The 25,522-nt window shown below is 37.6% G+C and overlaps 1 protein-coding gene across 1 annotated transcript in view; it reads right to left on the reverse strand.

Moving 5' to 3' along the window:
- The window catches only part of GPR158 (G protein-coupled receptor 158), a 402,394-nt gene that overhangs the window by 57,202 nt on the left and 319,670 nt on the right, over positions 1–25,522 (reverse strand). The gene's annotated exons all lie outside the window — the stretch shown is intronic.

Consider the following 25,522-nt stretch of genomic DNA (forward strand, 5'->3'; position numbering starts at 1 on the left):
ATTTGTGCACTATTTACTCATTTAATCCTCACAATACCTTATAAAGTTCGGTCTTTTATTTTAAAGAAGAGAAATGGAGCACAGAGAATTTAAGTGACACACACAGCTAAGAAGTGTCAGAGCTAGGATTTGAATCCAGGCAGTCTGGTTCCAGAGTTCATGCTCTGAAGAGTTCCACCTTCTTCCCTCTCTAAATAGTTCTGTTAGGTGAGGGAGGTGACACACGCTATCATACTGGGAATCTCATCATATTGAGGATTCAGAGAAAAGGAAATTACTCTCAGTGGAAACAAAGTGAGTTATAGTGGGAAGGCAGGTATCTGGGCAAGGACCTGAGGGAGGATCAGGTGTACGTGAGTAAGAAAGGGGAAAGGGGAGGGGCCCAGACACAGGCATGCATGTGGGAAAGTGCTGGACTGTGGAGTGTCCACGCCAGCCAGGAAGACATAGAGGAGAGCTGAAAATCAAGCTTTAAAAACTGAGATGGAGTCAGTTCATTATAAGCTTTGAACAGCAAGGTGAGGAATTCAGATTATATGCTGTGAGCAGACCTGCCATGAAATTTCTTTGAGTTGAGATCAGCAGTGTGTTCCATGGAGTTAACCTGGCAACTGTACGCCAGAGGGTTGGTTGGCTACGGACAGGAAATATGGACGGTGACACAAGTTGGGGGGGATAAAAAAAGAACAAAAAAAACCACCAAAACAAAGCTGCAGGAAAAAGGTAAAGAAGGAGATAACTAATGTAGTGAGAATGGGAATCCAGTCATTCATGGGCATAGAGGAAAGAAGATGCCGAATCAAGAAAATTGGGCTTGTTGAGGCAAAAGAGAATAAATAAAGCATCAAAGATAATGTGAAGATTTTAAGCCTGGGTGATTGGGAAGATGATTGTGTTTGAAAAGAAACAAAGGAAGAGGATGTGTAAATCTGGGGAAAGACATGTTACCCCACCTCATCCTCCATATCTCAGCTCAGAGATCTCAGCATCCATGACTTGCCCCAGCACTCCCAGACTATTTTCCATCTTATTTGCATGTCATTTACTTGTATTGAATTCTGAGCTTTCCTTCATCACACTCATCAACTCTATCTTGATACAATTATTTCTGTAATATATTTGTTGAATGTGTCTCACTAGCTAGTTTGTAAGTTGCATGAGGACAAGGATTGTAACTGTTTTCATGATTGTATGCCTATTCCCTAGTAGTGGACCTGAAAATAGTAGGTAACCCATAAATGGATGGGGAAGGAATGAGATTTTTTTTAAAAAAGGAAGGGAAGATGGGAAGAAGAGAGAGGAAGTGAGGAAGGACAGAAGATAGTAAGTTCATTTTTGGATATAATGAGTGTAAGTTGTGTATACGACGACCAATCCAGATCTAGCTTTGTAGCAGATAATACACTGTAATGAGAAAAAATGAGTGTAGAAAGTTTCAATGTCTTTCAAATCCCAATGTTTAACTTTTTCTTACTAAATATAATTTACATAAGTGTATAGTTTAACAAATCATTGTAAAATAAATACCCCTTCCCAAATCTAAGTTAATCAAAGACTTTGTAGGAGAAGAAATGGAGAAAAACTAAGCCACTGAGTTGAAGAATTTATGAATGATGATGATAATACTAATAGCTATCATTTTTATGTACCAATAAAAATGTACCAATAATATGTACCATGCTATTATTAGCTAAAAGAATACATTTGATGAAATGGGTGGATCATCTGTGCAGATTTGTCTGAAATGAAGAGAAAGCTTGGAAGACTATTTCCAAAACAGCAATGCTTTTAGAGAATACAATGCCTAGAGTATTCCACCATTAAGATCAGTCGATTCAATTTTGTAAGCATCTGATCATTATGCTAGATACATTACTTATATTTAGGGTCCAAGATATACTTTATTATCCCCAATTTAAATATAAAGAGACTGAATTTTAATGGGGTTAATAATTTATCCATGGTTAACAAAATAGTAAGTTTTTAAACCAGAATACATAAAACATTCCTTTACTGGAAGAACTGCCTGAGTTATATTTTCAAAGTACATATTTCAAGGGAAAACTTTCCCCATTCTCTTTCCAATGCTAGAGGCTAATGATAGATACCAAAATATCTTATTTAACATGTGAGAAGCAGGATGTAAGTGTACTTCTCTCATTAAGTAATGTAAGGACTGAAGAACATGCATAATTGCTGGATGAATGAGCACAGGGTATAAATTGTAGGTAGGTTTAGGAAGGTGGAGTGAGAGAAAAATAGACTCATTCAGGGTCAGCAAGAGAAAGCATGTCATACCAAAACCACCAATTTCCTTTTTTTATCTTTCATTCCTTTTGGGAAATCACTATTTGCGTAGAGGTTTGTTTCCCTTTTCTCATTGAGAGTAAGTCTCCAGCATGGAGATCTAGGGTAGGTGTACCCCTATACATGTTTTAAAGGACTTGGTTCTTCAACTCTGGAAGTTTTTTCAGAGGCTTACAAAATTCAATCAGCTGATCTTAGTGGTAGAATTCTCTAGGCATTGTCTTTTTAAGAAGCATTGCTGTTTTGGAAATAGTTTCCCAAGTTTTTCCCTCATGGGAAACAAATATGCACAGATTATCCATTCATATCACCAAATGTAATCTTTTTAGCTAATTTTGAAGTCAGCTTGATACTCTGTGGATACTGAATACAGCTAATGGGGACGAAAAGAGAACCACAAGAGAAAAGAGTATTAGGCTTTTCAAATATATATAAAATAGAAAACCACTTTTAAATAAAATAACTTTCTTTTGCAAATATAGACACAACAGCAGAGATAAAAAATAAACTTCTACTATGTCTGCTCATAGTCCAAGTCCAGTGATTTTAGAAGGCGAATGCTTAAAAGGTAAAATGGTCGGAAACCAGCACAATCCAATGCCGTTCCCAAAGCTCTGAGAGTAAAAGGTGTGAAGCTCTTGTTTTAGGCCTGATATTTTAAGGATCTGAACAACGGTTTTCTAATAATGTTGGGCATGTCAGTTCTACTTTCCCAATTGACTTGCCTAATGTTATTTTCTTCAGTTCAGTGAAATTGGCCGTGAATTAAACCACTTTTAGAGGTGAATGAGGTGTTACATGCTTTGGGGTTTGTGTTATTAAGTGTGTGTGTGTGAACAGTTTGTTTTATAAAAAAAAGGTTACTTGGGTAATGGGAGACAGTGACAGATGCCAGTGATGAGACTTGCCGATGAAGTTGTCCTTTGATAAGGATTTGAAGTACTTCTGGGGCTTGATGGACTCTCTCTACCACATCTACAGTGCTCTCCTCCTTCGTATAAGGAAAGGTCTCACTAGTCAAATATTTTCCAGGGTCACTCATCCCTCTCAAGTTTACTGTGCTCCCAGCAATCATTATTGAACAAGTGAAGAGTGAAGCTGATCTCTTTTCTCAATGGAGGACAATCCACAAAGGTAACATTTGGAAATAGCTAATATTAAAATCTAGCACTTAACCTATCCAGGTTTCCTATCCTTTGACGTAGGCTGCTGGAAATGAATCATTTAGGCAGAACAATGGACATTAAAGCACTTTTATACAGGATTTGCTTTAAAAATAAGTAGATTCAAAGTCTTTGGGTGTATTCTAAAATTATTATTTCTATATTTAACAAGATATATGATTCCATACACAGGAAATATTTAGGTTGAAAATGCATGTTCTATACATATATAACTATCTAAAGTTGTATTCATACTACAAAAAATAAAAATACTTAATACAACTTTACATTTATGCAATTACCATACACGTGAAAGGGTCTATGATTGAGATTATGTCTTACACAACCATAATCTAGAACTTATTACTTGCACTTGGCTCCTATTACTCTAAAGCGACAAAAAAAAGAGATAAATTAATAGACTAAAAATATTAAACACATACAAAACTTTTAAAAATTTGTAATATATAGAAGTAACATTTTGGGGTTATTGTGACAGCAGATGAGATATGCCTGACCCAGGCCCTCTAAAATTCCCACTGTAATATCCCTGAAAATATGAAAAGAAATTAACAGGATCGCTTCTCTAAAAACTAAAGGAAAAAAAAAATGACAAGATCCCAAAGTCTCAGTGGTGATCTACTCACTACTTGATAGATGGTGTCAAATTAACAAGCAACCTTTTAAATAAAACACCACATGCCTCTGAACCAGAATAAGATCTGAAAGCCCAAAGATAACAAAGAGACATTTTAATACATACTCGTTGTCAGGGTCTGATTCTGAGACCCACAGGCTTTTATTAAACAAAACAAACAAATTAAAAATCTTTGGGCATGCCCTAACTGTGCAAGAACTGTTTCTACATCAGCCTGTCCTGCAGCTTTCTAATCCATTATTATTTCCTTCCCCACCAGCTCCTCTCCTGTCCATCCACTCACAGATTAGAATGCTCAGGATGGAGCATTCAGAAACGCAGTACTCAGCTGCCGAAGGAAAAGCACAGCCCGGTGGAGAGCACTGAGAGGACACTGCTAGGAAGTTCAGGGAGGCTCCCTAGTCTCAATTTCCCCATCTCTCCACAGAAAAGGCGTTTTGTGGAAATACTCATCCCCACCAACATAATAAACATAAAACAAATGAGTATATTTTTTTCCTAAACTTTTACAACCTCAGTTTGTGTTCACAAGAAATAAGGTTGTGGTCAAGAATAAATTGTGGTGCATGATTTATGATAGAAAATTATACCATCCTTAACACTCGCGTTCTTGAAAATATTAATGAATATGGGAAAACTCTCAGGATGTATGTTAAGTAAAACAACTAGCAGCACATAAAACATATATACAGTTTACAGTGTGATATTGGTTATGCTTCAAGTGTATTTGCATATATGAATATATATGTACACATAAACACACACATAAATGAAAGTATACTTATTCCCTGCTTATTTTACCCTTAATTTAACACCCCTAACTAATTCCAGAAAACAAGGCATGAAGGGACTACTCATAAAAACCAATGGGAAAATGTATTTTTTGTGCATATTAAGAATTCCATCCAAAAATTATGTTTTCTATAACTATCAAAAAAGCATAACTAAAACAAACAAAAAATCTGAAACTATGATTCTCCCTCCTATTTTCTCTCCTGATGCTCTTATGAGCAAACTGCATCTTTTTCTGAGACAAAACACACACTAGTGAGCTAAGTAGTGAGATGACAACTAAAGTATTAATGTTGACATTGTTTTTTAGTTTTGTTACTATTAAAAACATTTACATTTTCTAGAAAGGACACCTTACTGTAAATATGTATTAAGCAAGTGTTGATTTTGAATAAATATAAATATATGTGTGTGCGTGCATGTCTCTCTCTCTCTCTCTCTCTCTCTCTCTCTCTATATATATATATATATATATATATATATATATATATATATATATCACAAAATTAACAGTGTTGACAGTGATTCAATGGTTTTAGTATTATGTATGCATATGCTTCTTAGTATTTTTAAATGCTTCTATAATTAGCAAAAACGGTTAACTTAAGTAAGAAACTAATATCTGTTACAGAAGCTCAATAAATGGTACAGTAAGGGATAACTGTCTTTTAGTGTACTCCATGCACATTATGGGAGCATAAAGTTAAACCTTCTGGGTCTTCTCCTAAAATGTGAGTATAAGGAAGATGTAGTCTTTTATTTATTATCTATGAGCTAATAAATTGGCAGAGAGGTAATATATATATATATATATATATATATATATATATATATATATATATATATATCTTGAGAAATGGACAATTTCAGAAACAAATGAGCTCTGGGTAAGATCAATGATCTACTGACTCAGTTTTTTTCTTTTTCTTTTTTGATAAAGGACAAAAATAGTACAAGAGTTGGTAAATAGAGTGGTAAAGAAAGGCCATTAGAAACTGGGATACTTCACTTAATTCAGAATACATAACACTTGTAGCATGTATCTCAGGAATTTTTGCTATGATTGCTGGCAGAATGACATACTTGGTGTAGAGCTAAATAAAACACACACACACACACACACACACACAAAATGAATTTAATTAGCTTTACGGAAAAAAATATGTGACAGGAAAAGAGATTTGATAAGACAAAAAAAATTTTTAATTTTAAATTTCATTTGTAAAATAGTGCAAATATATGAATTTTCTACCAGTCAGATGACGGGATCTGGCAGCCTAGTGCAATGGATGAAACAAAGGCTTTGGAGTCAGCGGCCCTAAATGCCAGTCTGAGTTCTACTTCTAATTAGGCATGTGACCTGGGACAAATCCCTTAAGTTCTATCGACCTCAGTTTCCTCAACCGTTTAATGATGGTAATGCCAAATCCTATAGTATTTATGGAAACACTTAATAAACCATAGATAAGTAGAGAAATGCTCATTTTATTATTAACATTGGAGAATTATGCTTTATATTTGTCACATTGAAATCAACAATTTGTTTCGTCCTCTTGTACATGTATCTTCAAATACTGATAGAAAAAAAGCTTGTGAATACTACACAGTTGAGAATGCAGTATCTAGAGAAAGGGAAAGAAACAGACAAGGCAAACTGAGCATCCTTAGAGCAGTAGCAGAGCTATTAGTGTGATGGGTAAGTGCAGGGGAAGCCAGGTGTATTAGTTACCTATTGATATATAACAAACCACCACAAACTTGGTGGCTTAAAACAACACACATCTATTATCTCATGCTATCTGTGGGTCAGCAACTAAAGCGTAATGGGTGTCAGGGTCTCTCACACGACTACAATTAAAGTACTGATCAGGGCTGGGGTCTCCTCTAAAGACTCAGATACTTCCAAGCTCATGTGCTTGTCGGTGGGTTTCAGTCCCTTGAGGCCAAGGGAACCAGGCCCTCAGTCTTTGCAGGCTGTTGGTGGGAGGCCACGCTCAGTTTCTTGCCACATGGATCTCTCCCACACAGCAACTTACTTCATCAAAGCCAGTAAGACAGAGTCCGCTAGCAAGATGGAAGTCATAACCTTTTATAACCTTATCATGGAAGTGACATTCAGTGTCAGTATGTTTTATTGACTAGAAACAGGTTAGTGGAAGGGAAAGGATTACACAGGCTGTGAATATCAGGAGGCAGGCATCATTGGAGCCATCTTTGAAGTTACTGACCCTAAAAGAAGACCCCACTTTTAAATAATCAGAAATACTGTTATCTACCTGGGTCCAAAGCAAACGATGTAAGAAGAGTATAGAATAAAAAGCCATTACGTATCTAGGGCATACATTTAGAGAAAGGATAATGTGAAAAATAATTTTAAAGGAGAAATTTTTAAAAGATGAAAAGAAAAGCAATCTACCAAGGCTGCCTTCTCCAGTGGGGCCCAATACACCATCAAGTTCACAATTCTGGGACGTTGCTCATAACTCATGACTAGGAACTGTTGAGAAATGACGTTTTTGGTTGTAATATTTTTAAACAATGGATGAGAAAAATATGAAATGGTCATAGTGGATTGGGGAAAATAATTTGAAACTTTTTAAGTACTTATGTCTGTGTTTAAATTGTGATGACGAAAGAATGAAGACTTCAAGTTAAACCTAGCAGGTTGAACGTGTTTATGTCTGCTACTTCTGGAAACTCTAGTTCAATGACTAAAATACTCAAGGCCAAAGAGTATGAATAGAAATGATAACAGATGATAGGTAGCAACAAAATACTGGAACATGGAAAGCAACGTATAACCAGATGAAGAGGTCAAAGAAAGTGGAAACACGCAACTGAAGAGAGGGAAGCCCCTTAGTTGTCTGTCTCATAATCTTTTTGGAGGGAGTTGGATAACATTAATAGCATATAATGAATGAATGCTATATTCCAATTACTTTTAAAGTGCCTCACATAAAACAGCTCACTTGTTCCTTACAACAATTCTTTGAGGTAGGCATTATTATTATCATCCTCACTTTACACATGGGGAAATGGAGGCACAGAAAATCCAAGGAATTTGTACAAGGTCACACTCCGAGTAAGTGGCAGAGCTGCTGTTATACTCAGCCTGAGTCGGGAGCCCAAAAATAGAGTAAGAAGGTCTCTGATGGAGCCCGAATAGAATGCCTGGTGCTCTAGAACGTGGACTGGCTTGTTCATTGTAGTGAACAGGAGGGCTTAAACGGGACATAGTTGTTTATCGGGTAAAAATGACTTTCAAGTGAAAAGAAATGAAAACAATACCAAAGATAAAGAATTTGAAGTTAGTAAGTGGAAAAATAAATGCTAAAAATCAAACCTTCAATAATTTATGAAAAGAAATTGTGAAAGAAAACAGTGACAGCCCAGAAACTGAAGAACTGGGTCAGAGGGAAGACATAGCCAGAAATCATGGGGAAAACTGGAAAATAGGAACCATTGGTCTTCAGCTCTGAATAAACATCAGAATCATGAAAGGAGAACTGACTCTGGGTGGTGAACACACAATGTGAGATATAGATGATGTATTACAGAATTGTACCTGATATCTATGTAACTTTACCAACAATTGTCACCCAAATAAACTTTAATGTAAAAAAAAAAAAAAGCAATCAGAGAACATGCAGCCAAAAGTAAGTATTTTAGGGACATGTCAGGCAGTTAACTAATTAATGAAAACAATGTGAAATGTTGAAACAAAATGAAATATTTTTGTAATGCTTATGATATTTGGCAGCTTTAAAAACATATTATTTGTTGTGATTTCTGTTCTCATTCTAAATCAAAATTTATTCTAATAACTGAAAAAAAACCAAAACATATGAAAGCCCAGACTTCCCCTGTGGAAATTTCGGTTCAGTAGTTCCAGGGCTCAGTCTGAACAATATACCATTTTTTTGTGTTCTACTGGTGATTTCAACTTAACAAGAGTTAGGGGCTGCAGACATCAGTTTGCAGCCCAGAAGCAAGGCATGCATGGAGCTTGTATGGCCACAGCTCAGACCAAGACTAGGGAAGTATGAGGAAAGTGTCTGAGAATGAATAAAACACAGTCAGAATTCTATTTCCAGAAAAATGTCCTACATATACACACATACAAAATATGCAAAGACTTTTGTCCAAGAATATTCCCTAAAGCACTGTTTGACACAGAGAAAACACTGAAGACATTCTTGGACCAGAGGGAATAGCTTAAATCTGTAATTCACATTACATCCATACAAAATGGATAATCATGAAATTTGAAGTAATTAAGTGGATCTGATTCTATTGCTGTAAATACATCTTTAAGAGAAATTGTTAAATGAAAAGAAAGTTGCAGAACAGTATTAAAATATGATTTTGTTTGTATACATGTAAAATTTCTGGCTTCACACTCAATAGACTTTTAAGACTACCTCTGGGGTAGGGGGATTGGGGATTGAGGAGACAGGGTGGGAGAGGGGAATTTTTATTTTTTAATTTACATCCTTTGGAACTAGTTGATTTTTTTTTTTTTTTACAATGAGAATACATTACTTTTAAAATAAAGAAATGAAAAAACAGCATGAAAAGATTTATAATTCATTGTAATCACTATACATGCCTGACTCTGAAAATGGGGTGTGGAAGGGTGTTTCTAAGTATTGGGGGTCAGAAAGCAAAATGGAGAAAGTACCATATTTAATGAGTATGAGGTGAAATTATATGCTGGTGGCAAGATATAAAAACAGATGATCTGAGAAAAACTGGAGAATCTTAGGCCTCGATAAAGAAACAAAGGCATACAACAGAGTTCACAGAAACAGAGTTGAAGTACAACATTTTGAGAAGGAGTAAAAAATGAGGAAGAGACATAATCTACAGTATAATAAGATGTTTATAAGTAAAAGCTTTTTGAAAGCCACGAACAGAATACACACAAAACGTAATCAGTGCACCATTTCCTTGTCTGTGGGCACCCCTCATCCCTTGGCAATGACCCTTCTGTTTACCTTAGCTTTGGGGATCGTCCTTTTCACAGTCTTGCATTGACCACTCTTTGGGAAAAACTGTCTTTGTTCAGAATCCAAAGAGTCTTCCCAATTTGTTAATGAAAGTGTACAGAATGTACAAAAACAGTAGGTTCTATAAACCACAACTTCAACTAAAAATCTAAAAAAGTGATTATTCAAGCTACAGTCAGAAGCCAGGTTCAGAACTGGCCTGTCAGTTGTGTCTCCCTCTATGGAGTTACCATTGTCAGTACCATATTTTAATACCCTGGGCAGAAATAAGCATATATTTCTTGAGAAGCAGAGGCAAATAGTGGAGACACACACAGGACTGCTCTACCACTTACTAACTGCATGACCTTGAGCAGATCATTCTGACCATGTCTGTCTTCATCTGCAACGCTGAGTTAATAACCCCTTCTCTCCCTCCCACACAGGATGGGGAAAATGTATATGAAAGCATAATGTCAGCTAGAGTGGTGTAATTGGTTCTCCTATATTTATTCCTTAAAGATTGATGCAAAATCCTTTTCATTTCTGTTTTAGGTGAGCATTAGGTGGTTCTGACCCTATAAATTCTCTCGCATTGGCAAATTAACATAAATAACATTTTCCTATGATGAGTGAACTACTTTGCCAGCCTAGTTCAGTCTGAGTCATTCATTGTCTCACCCCTTTTGGAGAGGACGCATTCTTACTGAATTCCAAATGAAGTGGCTGAAAATGGCTTAACTATAGGTTACCATAAGAGACTTTCAGAATTTGTCAGCAATAACAAATAGATTTTCTCAACCTATTTTTAATCCTCCTTCTACTTATTTTCCTGTTCTGGAGCACTCTGTTTAATGTAATCATTACTACTAATAAAAATCAACCTGTGCAAGGTATTTCTACTGGTTATCACATACTTGATTATTTCTTTTCCTGAATGGAGATGCTTAAGAGGTTAAGTGACTTGCCCAAGATTTAAACATGTCAAAGGTGGAATTACGGTGAATAGTCAACATTTTTAATGAACGTTCCTTCTCCTTCTTAATGAAAAATTGCTCTCCAAAAGTTGCACTTCCTTATTGGTAATAAAAGTCAAGTTCTAGTTGCCCCACAACCTACATATTTCAAAGTCAATGTTCTTCAGATAATTATTCTTCCACATTTAGACACAGACCTTCTCCCTTTGAAATTCTTCCAATATATTCCCCTTCCCCCACCCATCTCTATAAGAACTGAACTCTAAGGTATTTCACATGCACAGAACCTTCTTCTGTCAGCTCCTGCCATTATCCTTCGCACGTCCACGCACTAGAACTTCACAATTCCTCTACCTTCTCTACTCCATTGTCTTTCCTCTCTAGTCTTGCTCAGACTAGATGAAATCTACATCGCCACGTCCTGCATCACCTGAAAAATAGATATCAACTGGTAAAGTTGCCTTTTGGACCATATGCCACAGGATCAATGCCATAGAAATAAAGATATTTCTATGAATGCTACTTACTTGCAACCCTGAGAACAAGTTTGTGTCTGTGAGTGAAAGTTATACTCTATATTTTGCTAGAGGTTTTCTATCCAAAATACAAATCTGATAATATCTCACCCCTGCTTAGAAGCCACTTTGGGCCTCCTGTTTTTGAATTAGATAAAGTTTACACTGCTTATAATGGTACCCAAATTCCCTTTCTTCTACATCTCCACCATTCTTTAGTCTTCTCTTCCAACACAACCTAACATTTATCCATGTTCTAGCCACATGGAATTTCACAGACCTAAATGAGCACAAACACTCCTAACTCTATGCCAGTATTTGTGCCATTAATCCTAGAACATTCTTTTCCCTTTTTGCCCAGTAACCTCCCTATTTGTTATTCCTGAGAGCAAATATTTACTCATACTTCTTTCTGCAGCCTTTTGTGTTATTCCACAGCTCCTTTCTCTGTGTTCACAGAGTTTTTTGCTCATACTGTTTTTATGGAACATATTATATTACATTACAGTACTATTTTTGTATACCTCTCCTCCACTGGGCAGTATGTTCAATTTATTCTGCATGAATGAATGAACTTTTCTTGCATTTAGAAATCATCAGCTCCAAATTCAGCCGCCCTCTTTGGCTGAAAAAACTAAATGCACTAAGATCGACTCAGAATCAGGAGAATGTGTCCAAGTCACAAAGAAAAAGAAGAGCTCTTGGAATAACCTTTGGTAAGAGTCACTGAATAAGATTTGTCACTACGTTCTCATAATACATGCAAGTAGGATGTGTTATAAATAGTATAGTGTTAAAGGCTCCTGTAAAATGACATATTATTTTAAAATATTTTTCTTATTGATTGCCACAATGTCTAAAATACCTACCTACCATTGGAATCACTTTCTATGTCTTCAAAAGATCCCTAATGAAATTTACCAGAAAGGATTAGAGTGATGACAATGAACTGAAAGCCACTGAGGACAGAATAAGTTCTTGAAGGAATAGGCTCAGGTTGGGGACGTTTTGGTGGAGAGTAGAAAGAAAGCAACCATGCAGGACACGGTGTACTGCCCAGCTGGGGAGAGCCCAGTGAGGCAGGCTCCAGGACGCCTGAGGGAGCTGGTGGAGAGTTGGAAAAGGGTTTGGTACTGATGCAGGAAGACATGCTGCAAAGAGAGGTGGAGAGAGACTGACAAGGAGAGGAGCAGGGCCTTGGCTATTTTCCTGTCGCTTCTGGTACTGATGTCTTACCTCTCCAGGTATGTTGTCATATCCAATTGCTTAATTTAAGCAAGACCTTAAACAGAATTCTAGTATGCATTTACTATCTCTGTATACATGCTCATTTATCTGAATAACTCAAGAACATTGTTTATCTTATGTATTTTTAACCTTTCCTGCTTGTTGCTGACTCAGTAGCAATAGTGTTCTTGCCACAGCATGCTGTCCGTGGGGAGGTCGGGCAAAGACACTTAGCTGCAAAAGCTCCAAAGGGCCGTCAATGTCAAGGCAGGGGCTAAGTTCTGTGGATTCTACATCTGTAATAACATTTCATCATTCTAGGTCCATTAGGGTTGATCTTGAACTTCATTGAAATGTAATCGTTAAGTGTGTATTCCTGTGTGCTACGAATGACTATTACCTCCTTGGTGCAGTAACCAGCTTCACACTGGCATTATAATACTCCCAGGTCTTGGGAAGGCCTTTTGAATTTTTGAAAACTTTTCACATGTATGATATCACTTTAGAAGCTACACAGTTATAGTTCCACTTTGGCTTGGAGTGGGAGACCATCCCAGGAGTGTGACACAGATCCATGGTCGCCACCCAATCTCCCGACTCTCCCCCTACAGCCTACAATGGAACAGTGGGGGAGCTAGGTCTTTCTCTGGGTTAGCCTCCTGCTTATACTATTGCAGTAAAGTATTAAAGGCTTGACTATTACTTTCATTTTGGTTAGTTGCCTTAATCAGTTATTCTGACTCCTCGCAGCTCCATTCTCTAGTTCAGCTCAGCTCTCAACAGGACTCCTTAATGCAACTTTATCTCTTTATTTTGTGAACAGCTTTTAAAAACACAGAAATTTACTGAAAATGATATAAACTTGCCATTTGCACGCCACACAAATGAATATATGTGTCTACTTTTGTTATTAATTGCTATGGGTTTTGAAATAAAATTTAAAGCTTTACCTGTATCGAGTAAAAAAAAAAAGCTTTACCCTAACTCCCCTCCACAGCCCCATTGTTTCCTGCTTTCTCCAGAGACAAGAACTAAAATGAATCTGATGTATATGAGTACGCCTCCAGGTCATGTTTTTCTACTTTTGCTCCATTTATGTGTAGCCATAAATAATATACAACCTTATTTCGTGTTTTAAAATTTCTATATAAATTGTATATTAGCCTTTGCTAATACAGGTATGCTTTTACAGTGAATTAAGTGAAACTGATCCAATTTCCATCAAAGTGAAGTTAAATCCATTTCTAATCATTCTTTTCCCCCCAATTCCCAGATCTCATTACTAAGGCCAAGGAGAATCTGATGAAAGTTGGTGTTATCCTCAACAGGGTTACATGAAAAAAGGAGGCCATACCTTTATTGGATGATCTCTCTTCATGAAAAAGTAAACATGTAGTTTCCTTGAAAACAGAACTCAAATAGATTTCCAGAGCTCTTTAAAAGCCGGGGTTCTGTTATATTCCCTGACCATGGCAAGCTTTGGCCTCCCACTTGGGGAGTAACAGGATTAACAAAAACTAGTTGAATATGCTCATTTGAATACTTTTGGACATTTCCCTAAAATTGATAAAGAATTATAAAAGTGAAAGTGCTTCTGAGATCACCTGTGCCAACTGTGGTAACTTACAAAGCATGAAACTGAGACCCAAAAAGATTAACTGTCTTGTGCAAAGTCACACAGCCAGCCAGGGCTATCCTCAGCTCTCCTGATTCCTAGTTTACGTTCTTTACACTAATTACTGGTTACTCAGCTGGGCTTACGGGAGGCATCCCATGGGTGATTTGCTGGGATCAAAGAAGGATATCAAGCAAGTTAGTCTCTGGGCCCCTATCTCCTCCCACCCAGAGGCCTCAACTTTCAGTAACTGTCGTCATTTTCCCACAGCTACTATTTGTTTATGTGGGCTGCAATGACTTCTTAAGTGCATGCTGGCAATAATTTTCACATGAGCTACTATTTGTATGATGTTTTCTGCCATTGCTTTCACACCATCAGCAAGATGCCATTAGTTTTGCCAAGATGATTTGAAGGAGTCTCGAAAATTCATCTAAACACTTAGGTTTTACTGGGCCAAGTTACCAAGTAATATTATTAATGTCTTTGTATCATTTGCATATCATGCTAAAATAAGTAAAATGGAGGTGGTTTGGGTCTAGTTAAAAATGTAAAGCTTATACATAATATCATCTTTAGAATTGATGAACTCTCTAGGATACACATTCTTTATTCTCCTTTGGACTATTTTATCAAATAATGGTACATTAGTAAACACTGCTGTTTGTCTATCCAAACAGAACTCCCTTCTTCATTACTAACAGAACTCAGATGTCATTCAAGAGTCCATGTCTGTAGCATACTGTATTTTCCAAAGATGAGTACATTGATCTCTGTCCTATCCAACATGCTCTTCTCACAATGTGATATTTACATGCCTCCTCCAACCTTGTAACTGCTTTCTCCAATAGAGGATGCCGGGAGTGATGTTATTGGATATTGGAGGTAAGGTAATAAAAAGCACTACAGCTTACACACTGTCACCATTTTGTAAGGAAGCCAGTCATCCACATGGAAAGGCCAGAAATAAATGCTGCAGCCACACCTTCAGCTGTTATAATCTTCCAGACAACAGTGAGCATCAGCATTAGATGTGTGAGTGAGAAGGCTTCGGAAAATTTACCCTACGCCTTTAAGTCTTCTAGCTGAGGCGTCAGGCATTATGGAATAGACAGAAACCTTCCTGCTAAGTCCTGTTAGAATTCTTGACCCACAGATTCCATAAGCAGAATATGTGGTTGTTTGATGTCACTAAGTTTTGAGGTCATTTGTTATGCAGCCATAGTAACTGGAACAACACTGCACAATAAAGTCCATGATACTCAGGGACACTGATGCTATACCCATCCCCAGGGATGGACTCTAATTAAACTAAGCAAGAGGGTCTCAATCAGGTGCAATCATGCCCTCAAGTAACATTCAGAAATGTCTGGAGACATTTTTGGTTGTCACAACTGGGGAGATGGTACTTCTAGCACCCGGAGAGTGGAGGCCAGGGATGCTGTTAAACATCCTACGCTGCACAGGACAGCCCCTTCCAAGCCCCAATACAGAATTACCTACCCAGAATGCCAATATTGCCAATGTTGAGAATCCCTGAACTAAGGCAACCAACAGCCTTGTGTATACAGACCTTACCAATTAGCAACTACTTGTGAAAGAAATTATAACAGATAAGTGGAAGGAGAAAGATGCTAAGGTATCTTATCAAGAGGAAATTAAATCCCTAGTATCTAATTCCAAACATTAAAATGAAGTTGGACCAAAATTGTTGCTATACTCTGTTGTCTGATATGAGAATTCAGGTGAAAATGTATAGCTGTGATCATTCTTTCTGTTTTCCATTCTGGAAGGGAAGGGAAGGGAAGGGAGGGGAGGGGAGGGGAGGGGAGGGGAGGGGAGGGGAGGGGAGGGGAGGGGAGGGGAGGGGAGGGGAGGGAAGGGAAGGGAAGGGAAGGGAAGGGAAAAGAAAAGAAAAGAAGAACAACAAAAAAACCTGTCCTTAAAAAATTTCTGTACTGAAGGAATGGTGACAGCAGGGCGCACTTTTTGAGTTCTCCTCCAGATCTTATCACAAACGGGTCATATAACCCATCAAAGGACCCTCTGTTCATCACGCAGAACAGCTATGTGACTCGTGCAAGGATTACTTGCAGGTGGGCAAATTAGGCGAGCAGGGGAAGAGGGAAGGGAGCAGTGTGGAGACGCGGCCCGCACCTTCAGCTGTGGAAACGCGGCCGCAGGGGATCCCAAGAGGGAACAGAGAACACAAAAGCCAGGAGGTGGGCTCTTTCCCTGCATCCCACAGCTGATCTCTCCCGCCGTGGGGGCAGCATATCCAGCATTTGAGGCAATAACCGCAGCCAGGACCTCCAGTTGGGCCCTAGGTTGGACAAAGGACACAAACTCCATACCTGGGCCCCCCCCCCCCCCCGCTCTTCCAATCCTATCCCCACCCTTCCAGAGACTTAAACTGGCCCCTGAACTGAGGAGTAATGTCAGATTACAGAGGAGCCTTAGTGCTCAGGCTCTGGGAAGACTGGCAGTCAGCTCTGACCCAGGGAAGAGGATTGGAAGAGTGTGATTTTTGCTGGGCTAGGAGAGAAGAGACTCCTCTACCCCCAGCCACCACCTTTTCTGTCCTGCGGGAAGAGTGTGACACGGCTGGGCTGGGAGAGAGAAGACCCCTCCATCCCCAGCCCCCACCCTTTCTGGCCTGCCTAGGGTGGGGCAATTACAACTGCAGAGGCACTCCCAGGGATCAGCAGTAAGCGGTAGATGCAGCTCCCAGCTTTCAGCAGCTCAGAAATCTCCCGCCCGCCACACACACACACACACACACACACACACACACACACACGGAAGAAGTGTCCTAAGACTCAGGAGAACTGGGCACAGGGCTGGTGGTGCTACTCTCAGTGTGCATAGGTGCAGGCAAGGGCAGAAACTGTGCTGACTTTGTAAAAACTACCATCCAGACCCCTCAGCCACATGTATCTAAATCTGTAGTCCCAATGTCACTCTGGGCACCAGGTGACTGGCTCTGCCTGCACAATACGCAGGGGACTCTTTGGTACAGCAGAGGACAACCTGGAGATTACTTGGTGGGCTTAAGCCAAGACTGGCTCTGCTTTTTTTTTTTTTTGGTTTTGTCTTTACATCTTTGATATCTTTGCCTGTGTTGAGTGGGGATTGTCGGTTGTTTTTACATGTGAATGTATTTGATTTTTTCTTTGTTGTTGTTGTTGTTGTGCTTGGTGATTTGTTTTGTTCTGAAATTGCCCTACCAGGGCCCAGCTTAAGAGGCACAAGATTCAACATACCCAGAGGCCAACTCCAGACCAAACCAGAGTACTACCGGGTTTGACCTACAAGTCACACACCCAGAGGGAATTCTGTACAGGCACAAGAGCCCGTAGAGACCAAACCACATTTAAGCAGTCAACCCTCACGCAGCAGAACACCCTGCGGTGGGCATAGCCAAGTACCACAACTAGTCAGCCTAGGAATTAACCCCACCTACTCACAAGTGAAAAGCAATTAAAGATCTTCTTTAACAGGACAATATACACAACACAAGTGTCACCTTTGGAGCACACGCAGAGGAGAACAAAGTAGTGCAAATCAAATATAAAGGACACATACTACATGAGATAACCCAGCAAGAACTAAGAACTCTAGGGGATCTATCTAATACATCAAAGCAAACACAGAGAGTCAGCCAGAATGGGGAAACAAAGAAACATGTCCCAAATAAAAGAACAGAAGAAACCTCCAGAAGTGGAACCAAATGAAACAGAGGTAACCAACCTATCAGAGACAGAGTTCAGAACACTGATGATAAGAATGTTTAAGGAGCTTAGAGACGACATAAAGAAGGATGTAGAAATCATAACGAACAACCAGTTAGAACTAAAGAACACAATTACTGAAATAAACAACTCACTTGAAGCAATTACCAGCAGGTTAGATGAAGCAGAGGAACGAATCAGCGACTTAGAAGACAACTTAGCAGAGATCACCCAAACAGAACAACAGAAAGAAAAAACAATTGAAAGCAATGAAGATGGTTTAAGAGACCTGTGGGATAACATCAAGTGCAACAACATGCGCATCATAAGAATACCAGAAGGTGAAGAGAGGAAGCAAGGGATTGAGAACATATTTGAAGTAATAATGTCCGAAAACTTCCCTAATCTGTTGAAGGAAACCAACATACAAGCCCAGGAAGTGCAGAGAGTTCCAAGCAGGATAAACCCAAACAGGTCCACACCAAGACAAATTATAGTTAAAATGGCAAAGCTTAAAGACAAAGAGAGAATCCTAAAAGCAGCAAGAGAAAGACAGAGGTTTACATACAAGGGAACTCCCATAAGACTATCAAATGACTTTTCTACAAAAACATTGAAGGCCAGGAGGGAGTGGCAGGAGATACTCAAAGTGATGGAAAACAAAGGCCTACAACCTAGATTGCTTTATCCAGCAAGGCTATCATTTAAAGTTGATGGAGAGATAAAGAGCTTCCCAGAAAAGAATAAGCTAAAGGAATTTATTAGCACCAAGCCAGCATTGCAAGAAATACTAAAAGGACTTCTATAAATAAAAGAAAGATGAAAACAATCTAACTACAAATTTAAAAATGGCAATAACTATGTACCTATCAATAATCACTTTAAATGTAAACGGATTAAATGATCCAATCAAGAGACATAGGGTAGCTGAGTGGATAAGGAAGCAAGACCCTTGTATATGCTGTATACAAGAGACTCACCTCAGATCAAAAGACACACACAGGCTGAGGGTGAAGGGTTGGAGTAAGATATTTCATGCAAATGGAAGCGAGAAAAAAGCTGGAGTTGCAATACTTATATCTGACAAAATAGACTTTAAAATGAAGAACATATTAAAAGATAAAGATGGGCACTATGTAATAATAAAGGGATCAATCTGACAAGAGGACATAACCCTAATAAACATCTATGCACCTAACATAGGAGTGCCTAAATATGTAAAACAGGTACTGACTGACATAAAGACAGAGATCAACAGTAACACTATCATAGTAGGGGACTTCAACACACCTCTGACAAAAAAAGGACAGGTCCTCCAGACAGAAAATCAATATGGAAACAACAGCCATAAATGATACATTGGACCACTTGGATTTAATCGATATTTTCAGAGCATTTCACCCCAATGCTGCAGAATACACGTTCTTCTCAAGCACACATGGAACATGTTCCAAGATAGACCATATGTTAGGCCACAAAACAAGCCTTGATAAATTTAAGAAAATTGAAATCATACCAATTGTCTTCTCTGACCACAGTGCTATGGAATTAGAAATGAACTACAGGAAAAACTGGAAGACACACCAATTCATGGAGGTTGAACAACTTATTACTAAATAATGAATGGGTCAAGCAGGAGATCAAGGAAGAAAGCAAAAGATATCTCAAGACAAATGAGAATGAGAACACGATGACCCAAAATCTATGGGATGCCGCGAAAGCAGTCCTAGGAGGGAAATTCATAGCACTGCAGGCCTACCTAAAGAAACAAGAAACATCACTAATCGACAGTTTATCTTCACACTTAAGGGATCTGGAAAAAGAACAGCAAAATAAGCCCAAAGGGAGCACAAGGAAGGAGATAATAAAGATCAGAGCAGAAATTAATGAAATAGAAACCAGAAAAACAATACAAAAGATTAATGAATCCAAGAGTTGGTTCTTAGAGAAGATAAACAAAATTGACAAACCTTTAGCCAGACTCATTAAAAAAAAAAAAAAACAGGAGAGAGAGGACCCAAATTAATAAAATCTGAAATGAAAGAGGAGAAGTGACAACAGACACCGCAGAAATACAAAAAATTTTAAGAAACTACTATGAGCAACTATATGCCAACAAATTTGGCAATCTGGAAGAAATGGACAATTTTCTAGAGGCGTACAACCTTCCAAGGCTAACTCAAGAAGAAACAGAGAACCTGAATAGACTGATTACCATCAGGGAAATTGAATCAGTAATCAAAATTCTCCCAACAAACAAAAACCCTGGACCAGATGGCTTTACAGGTGAATTTTTCAAAACGTTCAAAAAAGAATTATCACCTATTCTCCTCAAGCTCTTCCAGAAAATCCAGAAGGAGGGAAGCCTCCCAAACACTTTTTACGAAGCCACTATCATCCTGATCCCAAAATCAGACAAAGACGCTACAAAAAAAGAAAACTACAGGCCGATATCTCTAATGAACATAGATGCAAAAATCCTCAACAAAATATTAGCGAACAGAATTCAGCAATACATTAAAATGATCGTTCACCATGTTCAAGTGGGATTCATCCCTGGTATACAAGGGTGGTTCGACATCCGCAAATCAATTAATGTCATACACCACATTAACAAAATGAAAAATAAAAATCACATGATCATATCAATAGATGCAGAAAAAGCATTTGATAAAATCCAGCAACCGTTTATGATAAAAACCCTTAAGAAAGTGGGAATAGAGGGATCATATCTCAACATAATAAAGGCCATATATGACAAACCCACAGCTAACATCAAACTCAATGGGGAAAAGCTAAAACCATTCCCCCTAAGATCAGGAACAAGGCAAAGTTGCCCACTATCTCCACTTCTATTCAACATAGTGCTGCAAGTTCTAGCCACAGCAATCAGACAAGAAAAAGAAATAAAGGGCATCCAAATTGGTAAGGAGGAAGTAAAATTATCATTATATGCAGATGATATGATACTATATAGAGAGAACCCTAAAGACTCCACCAATTAGAGCTGATAGATGAATTTAGTAAAGTAGCAGGATACAAAATTAATATTCAGAAATCAGTTGCATTTGTATATACCAATGATAAAATATCAGAAGGAGAAATTAAGAAAACAATTCCATTTACAATTGCTCCAAAGACTATAAAATACCTGGGAATAAATTTAACCAAAGAAGTAAAAGATCTGTACTCAGAAAATTATAAGACACTGAAGAAAGAAATGAAAGAAGACATAAATAGATGGAAACACATTCCATGTTCATGGATAGGAAGAATTAATATAGTTAAAATGTCCATACTGCCTAAGGCAATATACATATTCAACGCAATTCCTATCAAACTACCTATGGCGTTTTTCACAGAAACAGAACATATAATCCTAAAATTTATATGGGACCATAAAAGACCCTGGATAGCCTCAGCAATCTTGAGAAATAAGAACAAAGTCGGAGGTATAACGATACCTGACTTCAAATTATACTACAAGGCTACAGTAATCAAAACAGCATGGTACTGGCATAAAAACAGACACATATATCAATGGAACAGAATAGAGAGTCCAGAAATAAATCCATGCCTATATGGCCATTTAATCTACGACAATGGAAGCAAGAATGTACGATGGGGTAAAGACAGTCTATTCAATAAATGGTGCTGGGAAACCTGGACGGACACATGCAAAAAAACAAAGCTGGACCACCTCCTTACACCATATACAAAAATAAATTTAAAATGGCTTAAAGACTTAAATGTAAGATCTGAAACCATAAAATACCTAGAAGAAAATATAGGAAGAAACTTCACAGACATTACCCGGAGTAAGATTTTTACTGATATATCCCCTCGTGCAAGAGAAGTAAGAGAAAAAATAAACATGTGGATTACACGAAACTAAAAAGTTTTTTCACAGCAAAGGAAACTGTCAATAAAACAAAAAGGGATCCTACTGAATGGGAAAAGATATTTGCCAATGATATATCTGATAAGGGGTTAATATTATAAATCTATAAAAAACTCACTCAACTCAACTCCAGAAAACACAAACAACCCAATTAAAAAATGGGCAGAGGACATGAAAAGACATTCTTCAGACATATGAAGAAATGCTCAACCTCACTAACCATCAGAGAAATGCAAATAAAAACCACAATGAGATACCACCTCACCCCAGTCAAAATGGCTATCATCAATAAATCAACAAACAAGTGCTGGCACCGATATGGAGAAAAGGGAACGCTTGTGCACTGTTGGTGGGATTGCAGATTGGTGCAGCCACTATGGAAAACAGTATGGAGGTATCTCAAAATGGAACTACCTTATGATCCAGATCTCCTAGGTATTTATCTGGAGAAACCCAAAACTCCAATTCAAAAGTCTTTATGCACTCCTATGTTTATTGCAGCACTATACACAATAGCCAAGACATGGAAACAACCGAAATGCCCACCGGTAGATGACTGGATTAAGAAGCTGTGGTACATTTATACAATGGAGTATTACTCAGTCATAAAGAAGTAAGAAATCTTACCATTTGCAACAACATGGATGGACCTAGAGAACATTATGTTAAGTGAAATAAGTCAGACAGAGAAAGACAAATACCATATGATCTCACTTGTATGCAGAATCTAAAGAAAGATAAGTGAATGAACTGATCAGAAACAGTTTTGGAGACAAAGAGGTAAAACTGAGGGTTGCTAGATGGGCGGGGAGGTGGGGATAAGGGGGAAGGTGAGGGGATTAGAAAACAGTCGGTAACCACAAGATGGCCATGGGGTTTTGAAAATTAATTCGGGGTATCTGATGGACACGTGTCCCATTTGGGAGACCACCTCAGGGCTGATGTAGATGCCTGATCACTGCACTGTACATCTGAAGCTGAACAATAATGAATGGCAACTATAATTTTATATATATATGTATATATGTATATGTATATATATGTATATATATGTATGTATATACTTACAAGAAGCGGAGTACAGCATTAGGAATAGAGACAGTGGAAATGTAATGGCTCTGTGCGATCTCTGAGGGATAGTGGATGGGAGAAGGGGGGTTCACACAGTGTGAGGGAATAAATGATAAATGTCTAAGTATTACTTTGTCTTATGCACCTGAAACAAATAAAAATAAATTTCTGTAGAAGAATACTAAATTAAAGAAACTTGTACATCAGAAATTATGGGCACATTCATTCTATGGATATATTTTTAATATTTCAAGTTCTTTTCTGAATATTTAAATTGGTTGCCCTGGGTAATAATATTCAGACTGGAATCCCAGATTTCTGAAAGTATAAATATTTGAATATTTTTGTTAGTCAAAGAGCTTTGGAATGTCCCTCTTCCCCCTTTGGTATAAAGAGAAATTAACTGATGACTCTGGTAGTTTTATCTTAAAATAATGTGTTTGAGTGACTACTGTCATGTCAGATAACTTTTGTAATATAATTAGAGTGTTTAAAAAGATTTTTCCCTGATGGAGTGTATCTTTTCCTCATTTATGATCTATAACTTGCCTTGAAGAATGTTATAAATATATTTTTATAGTCACATTTATGTTTCTTTCTATTTTTCTTTTTTTGGTAGAATCTGTGAGACATGGAATTGGATTTCTTGAATTGTCCAAGATATACCATGAAAATTACTGCTTTGTAGCATATATAGTTGGGCCCTCAATCACCTAGAGCTATAGAGAGTATTGAACCCCACCCTGGTTCAGAGAGAAATATTAATTAGCTCTGAGTGTGTGTACTTCCTGGTTCCATCTTCTTTCTGAAGGGTGGTGACTTTTGAACCAGACTCCTCAACTTTGTATAGTAATCATCAGTGCTGGTCACAAATTTCCTCTCTCTCTCCTTCCATGCAATGGTAAGATTACCCTTCCACTCTATTAAAATTAGGAATGGCGTGTGACTTTTGTCAGGAGCTGGAAGAGCCAGTGTGTGTTTTGCCACATTCCCTTCCGTCTGTCCTTATGGCCGGCGACGCTCCATACAGCTGCCTGGGTCCCACATGAGGCCAAGAAATAACACATGGACCCGAGCTCCTGGGTGATCTGTGATAGAGGTATAGCATGAATGAAAAATAGATCTTTTCATTTTAAGCTACTACTGAGAGTTTGGGATTGTTCATGACCACAGCATAGCCTAGTCTATTTTATGTGATACGTTTTGATAAAATGGACATTAGCCAAACATCTTTTGTAATAATTAGATCCTCAAATAATAAAACATAACATCTGTTCTTTGAGTGTAAGAGTATAAACTCTTACATTCCACGCTAATCAATATAGAGCAAAAGCTAAGTTGTAAAAAACAATGATAACAATAACTCTTCTAGATACTCTTAAGTATATAATTCAAAGCATACTATCAGAGTACTACATGTTGAGCCCTTAAAGATTTTGCTGAACTGAATACTCATGTCATGTTATCAGCCTCAGTGATGATGATCGCAGGAAATACCTGTAAGGGAACTCACTGCTGCATTCGTCAGAGGAATATGGAAGCACAATAGAGCTGTCTCTATGAGAATCAATCCCTGAGACTCAGTACCCTAAAAGTGGTTTGTTTTTTATCTCAGGGATGCTCTAGGTCCTGTAACTATGTTTCCCATTTTGTGCTACCTGTTAGCAAGTTCCAAGACAAATGTGTGGTCCATTTCTAGTCAAGTTATAAAACCACAGAACCATATGAAATATATCTAAAGAGCTAACAAGTTGTAATCATTTTTTCCTACTAAACTTTTTTTTCCTTTTGATTTCTGCACTAAATTGCTACGTTTTAATTTCTGAATGATTTTTATTATTGTATTGTTCTGTAGATATCTCTATAAACTTTTTAAAAATTCTTTTTTGTGTTTCGTAATTTTCAAATTATTTGGTTAAGTTTTGGGAGAGATTTTGGGAAGCTTTTCCATATCTTTGTTTTTCGTATGTCACAGATTAGAAATTAAATCAATCAGTATCAGTGTAGCTCTTTCATTGTTACTTGATACACTTATATTTTGAGTGGCATACTCCCACCTATATTTTAAGACTGCATAGCAATAAACAGTATTTTAAAAGGGGATAGATAGATAGATAGATAGATAGATAGATAGATAGATACATACATACATACATACATACATACATACATACACATATATATATATATATATTTAACTTCTTGTTTTGCCAAAATAGATTAAGATGCTTCAAAAGTTACCTTCTTCTTCACTTACATTTTTATATTTTTAATTTGCTATCGTGCTGTTGGGTTAAATTAGAAATATACCAAAGGATACCCACTCCTTCAGCTTGAGTTAGGGTCCACTTTCTGGAAGATAGTTTTTAAATGACCTCTGTATAACTATAACTTAATGAGTCATCATAGACTGTACCTTTCAAGGTAATATTTAGGAAAGGCACACCTTATTTTCTTAATGCTATCAGCACCTTAAACATTTTCTGCAATTCCTCTTTGATGGTTCTTTTTAAAAGTATGTAAACTACATAACCAAATTTGTTCCGTGACTGGCTATGGTGGAACTATCGCATCTAA

The sequence above is a fragment of the Rhinolophus hipposideros genome, assembly GCF_964194185.1.
Source record: "Rhinolophus hipposideros genome assembly, chromosome: 1".
Taxonomy (NCBI): Eukaryota; Metazoa; Chordata; class Mammalia; order Chiroptera; family Rhinolophidae; genus Rhinolophus; species Rhinolophus hipposideros.